This window comes from Mesoplodon bidens (assembly GCF_964165515.1).
Source record: "Mesoplodon bidens genome assembly, chromosome: 6".
Classification (NCBI taxonomy): Eukaryota; Metazoa; Chordata; class Mammalia; order Artiodactyla; family Ziphiidae; genus Mesoplodon; species Mesoplodon bidens.
In genome coordinates, this window is record NC_138162.1 from 35,407,131 (window position 1) to 35,416,927 (window position 9,797).

The window sequence follows — 9,797 nt, forward strand, 5'->3', positions numbered from 1 at the left end:
CCCTGCGCTATACAGTAGGTCCTTGTTGTTTATTTTCTATATAGTCGTGTGTGTATGTTAATCCCAAACTCCTAATTTATCCCTCCCCCCCCTTTCCCCTTTGGTAACCATAGCCATGTTTTCTATGTGGGTCTGTTTCTGTTTTGTATATGAGTTCATTTGTATCATTCTTTTTTTTTTTTTTTTAGATTCCACATCAACTCCCCTGGTTTTATTGGTGGCAAAGAGACTAATAATAAGGTTCCTTTGGAGCATTGCTCCTTTTAATCACGGGCTCCTTGGGTCACAAGAGGGTGGTGACTATAGCCCTCCCTGCACACAACCCACACAAAATTCAGAACTGGGCTGCTAGGGGGACAGAAAACAAATGGGGAATTAAAGGGAAGAATTCAAAAGGTTTGAAATGTACAAGATGACATTAAGGCAAAGAATGGGGCCTCAGGAAATACCTAGAGGTACCACACCAGCAATTGCTAAGTCTTACCCAAGCGTTCAGATGCCTTCTCTCAGAGAACATTTGCCTGATAAAGACTTTTTTTTTTTTTTTTTTTGCGGTACGTGGGCCTCTCCCTGCTGTGGCCTCTCCCATTGCAGAGCACAGGCTCCGGACGCGCACGCTCAGCGGCCATGGCTCATGGGCCCAGCCGCTCCGCGGCATGTGGGATCTTCCCGGACCGGGGCACGAACCCGTGTCCCCTGCATCGGCAGGCGGACTCCCAACCACTGCGCCACCAGGGAAACCCAAGACTTTTTTTAAAATTCCACCAAGATACAGTGATCTCACTGTCAGCTCATCTTGATGGTAGACTTAACCCAGATGACTTGCTCCCAGTCCACAGGTGGTGGGCTTGCAACAAGTGGAGTGGATCTGTTGGTCCCCTAGAGACGTACAATCACAAATCTTTCTTCCCCTTCTTTGGTTTTTCTCTGCCCTCTCATTTAGAGAACCTCGGCCTCGGCCTCTGCTGTGGTCTTCAGCTAGTAACAGTGATTTGCCTCTGAGGAGAGCTGTTGTCAAACTTTTGAGAGGACCCCTGCATCACTTGGAGGGCTTGTTAAACACAGAATTGGACCCATACCCAGAGTTTCTGATTCAGAAGGGCTGGGGTGCAGCCCAAGAATTTTCTAACTAGTTTCCTGGAGATGCTCCTTCTGGACCAAAGGACCTTGCTTTGAGAATCACTGGTCTGGAGTGTAAGTAATGAATAGGGTCTGGGCAAACCATTTATGTTTGAAAACTTGGGGAATTGATGCAGGATTTATAAGCTGCAGATACAGTCACATGTGGTTTGGGGCTGGTTTTGAATATTTCTTGGGGGCAGTGTTTGCCCAGCACAGCAACTCACTACTTTGTGGGTCTTGGTGAAGCAGGACCAGGATTTCACTCAGACTCTTGAGTGAGGACCCTCTGACCAGGGCTGAGCAGATTAAGAAGAAAGTATTGTTCAGACTTTAATTTCAGGGTGAGATCAAAGGATTCTTTAGAGTATTGGAAGAAGGTCTTATCGTGTAGGCTGATAACAATGTCAGGACTCAATGGCAAATTTGTTTGAATAATGTGGTTGCATAATTTAAGATGAGATGCAAAGCGAGAGGTCATTCTGATTTGGTCTAGAGCAGCACTTCTCAATTCTGACTCCATCTGCATCACCTGGAGAGCTTTACGTTTTGGATTCAATTGGTCTGGGCTGGAGCCCAGGCATTAATAGAAATTAAAAGCACCCCAGAGAACTCTAATACAGAGCAAGATTTGAGCATCCACTGTCCAGCGGTTCTGAACCCTGGCTGCACTGCACATCAGGATCATCCAGGGTGGGTTTTTTTTTAAGTTATTGGTGCTTGGACCTCAGCCCTAGATATTCTGGTCATTTTACCTAAAAGGGGGTCAGAACATGGGTTGTTTTTAGAAGCTCCTCAGGTGTTTCTAATGTGTAGCCAGGGTTGAGAATAGGGGGTAGACTAGGGGAGGAATGTGCTTGCTCCACGACCTGACCCCCTTCAGAAAGCTCTTAGGGGTAACATCAAAGTGAAATGAGTAAAAGTCCTTGAGGGGATGAACTGACCCATCTCATTGGTCCCAGGAGACAGAGCACAGTGTTGGTGACTGAGGGAGGGGCTTTGCAAAGGGGCTTTGTTTTTCCTTCTGTGGAACTCTAGCTCCCTACCCTAGAGGAAGCCTGCATGCTCAGGCTGATGGCATGTCCAGGTGGTAAATCTTTTAGGTTAAGTGAGAGACGAAAAGCCATAAGGGGGTGCCAGAGGCGTGCTCTACCCTGTAACAGGGGCACACGGAGTAAGAGCCGGAATGGACAAAAGGCCAAACACGCCACAAAATTATTTCTGGCAGGTGAAGCCATGACCATTTCCCCCATTTGTCCTGATAAGTGTGTCAATTTCCATGGTGTAAATATTCCTATGATGGCTGCTTTCAAGATACCAACAGTTTAACAACCGGTTCTCAGAATTCCTGAATATTTAATAATTGGTGGAGAACAAAACTACTGTGACTAGAAGATGCACAGGACCTAGAAGTGTGGAGCTAGAGCCTAATTAATGAGAGACTTCTTAGCTTGGAATGGCTCTTATGAACCTGTCACAGCAGGTAGCCATCAGAGATACAGGATTCTGACCATCTCTTCTTATGATCGTGATTAGTCCTAGATAGCAAAAAAACAAAACAAAACAAAACCCCAACCTAAGTCATGTGTCCACCCCTGTTGCCAAGGTCTGTGACAGAGGAAGGGGAAGAGGAGATGCTGGGAAGACCAAATGTGTGATACAGTACAGTTTGTGTTGCAGACAATTTCCCAGTATCTCTGAGCAATTCCATTTTTAGTATGTGTGTGTCTCTCTGACAAGTGTTCAGCCACTGGGATCAGGCAGGGGACTCAGGTTTGGGCGCACCACTCTTTCAGTGGAACATTTGATTATTTGCATTCTCTAGATCAGATTCCTGACTTATGGAGTTGCTATGAGAAATAATTTAGGTGTAAAGTGTTTGGTGAATGGTTGGTGTAGATGTGCTCAGAGTTTCCTCCCTTTATTTATTTATTTATTTATTTTTAAGAAGATGTTGGGGGTAGGAGTTTATTGGTTTATTTATTTATTTTTAAGAAGATGTTGGGGGTAGGAGTTTATTGGTTTATTTATTTATTTTTCCTTTATTGGGTCTTCGTTTCTGCGGGAGGGCTTTCTCTAGTTGTAGCAAGCGGGGGCCACTCTTCATCATAGTGCGCGGTCCTCTCACTATCGCGGCCTCTCTCTTTGCGGAGCACAGGCTCCAGACGCGCAGGCTCAGCAGTTGTGGCTCACGGGCCTACTTGCTCCGTGGCATGTGTGATCCTCCCAGACCAGGGCTTGAACCCGTGTCCCCTGCATTAGCAGGCAGATTCTCAACCACTGCGCCACCAGGGAAGCCCCTCCCTTTATTTTTTTATTTTATTTTCTTCCAGTGTTATTGAGATATAACTGACATATAGTACTGTATAAGTTTAAGGTGTACAGCGTAATGATTTGACTTACATACATCGTGAAATGATTATCACAGTAAGCTTACTGAACATCCATCATCTCCTATAGATACAAGATAAAAGAGAAAAACTTTTTTCCTTGTGATGAGAACTCAGGAGCTACTCTTAGCTTGTTGATTCCATGTATCATTTGTATGTTACATCCCTAGCTTGTTAAATCCATGCATCATTTGTAGGTTACATCCCTAGTACTTATTTACTCCTCTCCCGCACACCTCCAGGCTTCACTTCCTCTAAAGCCCTGCATTCAGTCAGCAAACACTTACTGAGTGCCGACTATGTGTCAAGCTCTGTGTATATGAGAACAAATTAAAATGGGGTTTGTTAGGATGGTTTCAGCTGGAATTGGGGGAGCTCTTAACATTGGGCTTGTGGGGACAAACCTCTTCCAAGGTCAGGTAATGTTTCCACATCTGCCTACTAAATAGGGCCACCCAGTGGTCACCTGTACTGTCTTAGATGCTTTTAATTTTCCTTCTCACTGGGAAACCCATATACTTGTATTCTTTTGGGCAAGAGAAAACTATCCAAGTGATTAAATGTTTAGTAAATGCCAGAAAGACTGACTCTCATCAGTGGAGAGTCAGAGGGTGCTAGAAGCTTTCGAGGAGACATTTAGGAAGGAACTTCCCAAAATGAACACGAAGGCTACAGAATCACCTCATTGATCACGGGGGAAGGTGGAGTTCATCTCACTGTTTTCAATGTTTTCCGTTGACTTCAAGCTGCTCACCTTTTCCTGCTAGTATGGAATGTGGCCACTAGGTGGCAGTGGTTCTAAAGTAAAAGCAGCTTCCCCAGCCAAGAACCTTCCTAGGGCGTCAGGAGGAGGTTTCCCACTCTTCACACAAGCCAGGAATCTGTTGAGACCTACATATAGGTACTCCAAAAAACCCACAATGAAAACACCACTTGCACAATTAGACATGGAGGTCAAATGTGGCTCTTCATTTACGCTTACACTTCAGTGGAAAACTGATGGTTGCCACCAGATGGCAGCATACACCTGCACGCTTCCTCCATTCATGGCCCATAGTTCTGTTTTTTTTTAAAGTTTTATTACGATGTAATTTATATACCATAAAGTTCTCCCATTTAAAGTGTACAATTCAAAGGTTCTTACTGTATTTGAAGAGTTGTGCAACCATCACCACAACCAATTTTAGAGTACTTTCATCACCCTCAAAATAAACGTTGTACCCTTTTAGCCGTCACTGCCAATCCCTCACCCTCCCGTACTCCTCTCCCCAGTACTAGGCAATGACTACTCTGCTTTCTGCCTCTGTGGGTTTGCCGGTTCTGGACATTTCACATAAATGATATTATACAATATGTCTTCTTTTGTAAATGGCTTCTTTCACTTAGCATAAGATTTTTGAGATTCCTCCATTTGTAGGATGTATTAGTGTTTCACTCCTTTATTTTTGCCAAAAGATATTCACTTTTATGGATATACCATATTTTGTTTATCCATTCATCAGTTGACAGACCTTTGAATTGGCAAGCTTTTGTGTGGACATATGTTGTCAATTCTCTTTAAACCTAGGGGTGGAATTTCTGGGTCATGTGGTAACTCTGTGTTTAATCTTTCAGGGAACTGCATGGCCCATAGTTCTTAAGGGCTAGCTCTGCACCAGGCACTTGTGCTGAGCACTTGACATGGATTATTTCCTTCAGTTTTTACAACACTCCTTTGAGGCACCTACTGTTAGTATCAGCTCCATTTTACCAATGGGGAAACTCACACTCAGAGTGTTTGAATAACTGGCTCTAGGTGATATGATCAGGGGTGAGAGGAGGATTCAAAGCCAGGCAGGATTCTGCACCAAAGCCTGTACTCTGACCTCCCAAACTTTCCTTCTCATCAACTTGATTCAATAGCAAACAAACCTCCAGTCGTGGTCCTGGGCCAGCTCTGCTTTCTCAGTAGAGCCCACCTTTAGCACAGACCAGCATCAAGAGGGAGATGGTACTATGACAGTTGAAAATTGGGCTTGTATGCTGAAGTGGCAAAGGTGTGGGTATATGAGTGGGATGTGGACAGCCTCTGTTAAAAGTAGCCACTGTCACTAAAAGCCAACACACCCTACAGTTTTGGCTCTTCCCAACTGCTTCCCTGAGCACATAGGCATGTGGTCTGCCCTCTGAGTTATCACAAATACCTACTGAGTTATGTAAATGCTCTGGAGCATCATAGAAATAATCTCCAGCTCTCCAGCCTGAAGCGTCTGTTTTCTTTGGCTCTTACTGTTCACACACTTTATGGAATCACCCCAATTCCAGGTGTCTGTTTCTGTATCAGGTAGGGTGCAGGTAGATGTCAACGAAGTGACCCAATAATTAATTCACCGGCTGAAAAGAAGATAGAAGTTTATTCCTCTCTCACAGTACAGTCCAAGGGGGAAGCATTTGAAGTCTGGGGGCAGTTTGTTTTAAGCCTCTTTTAGAGTCAAACTCTTCCCATCCTGTTCCTCGTCACCCTCAGGACCTGTTGTCATGGGCATGGTCCAGCCTTAGGAAATGGTAAGATGCAGTAAAGCCATTTACTGAAAACACAGGTGTGCCCATTCCCTGGATCCTCAGTAGCTGTGGCTTCCCTGCATCAATTAGGACAGACAGCAGACCAGCTTCTAGAGATTAATTAATAGTAATTCTAGGGGCTTCCCTGGTGGCACAGTGGTTGGGAATCTGCCTGCCAACGCAGGGGACATGGGTTTGAGCCCTGGTCCGGGAGGATCCCACATGCTGTGGAGCAACTAAGCCCATGCGCCACAACTACTGAGCCTGCGCGCCTAGAGCCTGTGCTCTGCAACAAGAGAAGCCACCACAATGAGAAGCTCGCGCACGGCAATGAAGAGTAGCCCCTGCTTGCTGCAACTAGAGAAAGCCTGCGCCCAGAAACGAAAACCCAACACAGCCCCCAAATAAATAAATAAAAATAATTAAAAAAAAAAAAGTAAGTGGGCTTCCCTGGTGGCGCAGTGGTTGAGAGTACGCCTGCTGATGCAGGGGACACGGGTTCGTGCCCTGGTCTGGGAAGATCCCACATGCCGCGGAGCTGCTAGGCCTGTGAGCCATGGCCGCTGAGCCTGCGCGTCCGGAGCCTCTGCTCCGCAACGGGAGAGGCCACAACAGTGAGAGGCCCACGTACCGCAAAAAAAAACCCCAAAAAACAGTAAGTTTAGCGTTTCCACTGTGACCACACCCAATAAGTCCAAAGGAATAAGCTGTTAAAACTTGACTAAGTTTGCACGTCTTCCCTCGTGACACAGTCCACGTCTGGTATATCTCTTCCCATATTTACAATTGCACAAACTGTGGGAAGAAGAATAGTTATCGGGACAGATGAACATAGAATAACTGTCCATTAGTCCTGAAAAGTCCTCTGGATGGATTGAGATATCCCCTGTATCTTAGCATAAAGGATAACGCATGTCTTCTCTTGCTACCCAAATATCACTTGAATACCCACGTTCCACAAATCCTGCACATCACGGGAGCAGAGTTGGCATGCTTAATGGGGACTAATGGGGATTTTATCCTGGGCTATGAAGCCACAAGGACGGTCACTCACGGATACAAATAAGCTGACAGTGTTCAGACATCCCTCAGTCACATGACCTGCATCTCACTCAAGCGCCGCTGAGGAGGGCTTTTCGGAGCCTCTCGGGGTCATCCAGCTGCTTCTACTTGTACTGGTTTCTCTGACTTTGGTTGCAAGCCATACGGATTGACCTGAAGAAGATTCTGCTGGCTGCCATGTTGTTTAGTCTGGGTTAATCTCAGCGAGTCTGGAATGACCTCATGCTTTTCTCCAGAGCTGCTGGAGCATGCCAGTGACTCTTAGCTGACACTGTAGAATGCATTAACTAAAGATAAGGGATGTTCTTTTCCCATAGGTTCATGAGTTGTTTCAAGGAGGGATGGACCAGCCTAGCCTGCCAGCAGTGCTTAGTAATAATACTTGGGTTTATGATATGCACCTGGTATTGGTGGAATCTGGGGGCTTTTGAATTTAAGGCTGGCCATGTATCTGGAATGTGCTTAGAGGACCAGCTCTCACTATAAAAATCCCACACCACAAGTAGACTTGGGGCTTCTGGTTCTCAGGCGCTTTTCCTGTATGCTTATGGTGGTGACATGAGACCTGTACCCCTCAGCGCTGGGAGGACAAAGAAGCCTGTGCCTGGGAGCCCCAGACCCCTTCTGATGCATCTCTCTCTCCTGTAGTGGCTGTATTGCGCCCTTGACCTTTAACAAGGTGGTCTGAGTATAAATTGAACTGAGTCCTTTCAGCAATAGAACAGTTAAGGTAATTAATGTGTAATTAACGCACATATCTTCTTGATGCCCCTAATTTTTTTTTTTTTTTGCGGTATGAGGGCCTCTCACTGTTGTGGCCTCTCCTGTTGCGGGGCACAGGCTCCGGATGCGCAGGCTCAGCGGCCATGGCTCACGGGCCCAGCCGCTCCGCGGCATGTGGGGTCCTCCCGGACCAGGGCACGAACCCGTATCCCCTGCATCGGCAGGCAGACTCCCAACCACTGCGCCACCAGAGAAGCCCCATGCCCCTAATCTTAATGGCACCTAAACCACCTGCTTGCCAGGTGCACTTGGTCCTTGGCAATCAGTCCGGGGACTTGGAAAGGCAAAGGCTTATTATAAGGGAAATGAGGAGGGCTCTCAACAGTAACGCTCTGGGTTTCGTAAATGTTACCAAAAAGAATTCAGGTGATCTTTACTTGCAAGTGAGAGAGAAAAGCACAAAGCCCGCTCCGGGCAGACAGAGGAAAGTGAGGACTGGGCAGGTGGAGGCAAGTACAAGTTATCTAATGTCAGAACTTTTCAAGCCCCATCGCTCGTAGACTTTGCCCAGGTCCACTTGAGCCTACATCAAAAGTGGAGGAAAGGGCTTCCCTGGTGGCGCAGTGGATGAGAGTCTGCCTGCCAATGCAGGGGGCACGGGTTCGAGCCCCGGTCTGGGAAGATCCCACATGCCGCGGAGCAACTAGGCCCGTGAGCCACAACTACTGAGCCTGCGCGTCTGGAGCTTGTGCTCCGCAACAAGAGAGGCCGTGACAGTGAGAGGCCTGCGCACAGCGATGAAGAGTGGCCCCCGCTTGCCACAACTAGAGAAAGCCCTCGCACAGAAACGAAGACCCAACACAGCCAAAAATAAATAAATAAATAAATGAAATTTAAAAAAAAAAAAAAGCAGAGCTGCCCTGCCAGAGGGGCTGTTGTCCCATAAGGAATTCAAAGTCCCTTCTCCTTTCTAAAAAAAAAAAAAAAAGTGGAGGAAAAATAAGCTTGGGAAGCAAGAGCGTAGAGAGGACTCTACTCTCAGAGGAAAGTATACAATTTCAGACTAAAGTATATCATTCCAGGAGCTCATTTAAAACGGGTTTCAGGTGAGTAGGGCCGGATCGCTCATAGGGACTCAACCACCTGTACCGACTTGAGAGGGGATGCCATGGCCCAGCTCTCTGAGGAGGAAGGCAGCTGTGAAAAGGGCTGAGTGCCCAGGACAGAGCCATGTGGATGGGACAGAGGAGGCAGTCAGAGAAGTCAAAGGGCAACCAGAAGGTTAGCTGGGCAAGCATACACAGTTTAAAAAATAATGATGTATTGAGGTGAAATTCACATAACATAAAATTAACCATCTTAAATTGAACAAGTCAGGATACTTAGGACACTCACAGCACTGCACAGCCACCACCTCTGGCTAGTTCCAAAACATTTTCATCATCCCAAACAGAAACATCATCCCCAGAATCATTAAACAGTCAACCCCCATTCTCCCCAAGCCCCTGGTGACCACTGATCTATGGATTTGCCTCTTCTGGACATTTCATATAAATGGAATCATATAACATGTGACCTTTTATGACTGGCTTCTCTCACTTAGCATATGTTTTCAAGGTTCATCCATGCTGTAGCATAAATCAGCACTTCTTTCCTTTTTAAGGCTGAATAATAGCACATTGTACGGATAGATCATATTAGTTTATCCATCCATCCACTGGTAGCCATTGAACTGTTTCCAGCATTTGGCTTTTGTGAATAGTGTGGCTCTGAACATGTGTGTACATGTACTTGTTTGAGTTTGTTGTCAGTTGTTTTGGGCACACACCTAGGACTGGAATTGCAGGGTCATATGGTAATTCTATGTTTACCTTCATACATAACATTTTTTTCCTTTTTTAAAATTGAAGTATAGTTGATTTACAATGTTAGTTTCAGGTGTACAGCAAAGTGATTCAGCCA